This window comes from Physeter macrocephalus, chromosome 2 (genome assembly GCF_002837175.3).
Source record: "Physeter macrocephalus isolate SW-GA chromosome 2, ASM283717v5, whole genome shotgun sequence".
In the NCBI taxonomy this organism is placed as follows: domain Eukaryota; kingdom Metazoa; phylum Chordata; class Mammalia; order Artiodactyla; family Physeteridae; genus Physeter; species Physeter macrocephalus.
Genome location: NC_041215.1, coordinates 43,753,580 through 43,754,095, shown reverse-complemented (window position 1 = coordinate 43,754,095; position 516 = coordinate 43,753,580).

The following is a 516-nucleotide window of genomic DNA, read 5'->3' as shown; positions in this document are numbered from 1 at the left end:
ACCTTTACAGTTCAATTTACTATATAGAAATCATTTGGGTTCTATAGTTTCAGTTAAATTCTGAACTGAGATTACAATATTGTTTAAAAAAATTGTTACATTAATTCATTATTTTAAGCAAACCAAATTGAAATACATAAGTTCAAACTTCAGATTTATGGCAAACAGTCTTCAAATACAACACAGATATTTCTTAAAGTTACCATATTCACGTCTTACTTGCAACTCTGAGCTGTTATACACAGAATAGCTCTCCTATAAATATGGCAAAATCGACATGCCATGAAGCTCAAAGTTGTATAGTCAGGCCAATGACTCAAAGTTGTACCATCTCTTAAAAGATTTGGCATTTCTGGAGCAAAAAGCACAACAAGTAAAGAAGGTTAGGAACAATTCCTCCTCATTACAGTTAAAAAAAGTTGCATGGTAGCTTGGAATTTTGCATAAAACCCCACATTACATCTTGGAAAAGCCCAAGGGTAATTAGATGACAACAGATTGGGGTCTTTTTTTTTT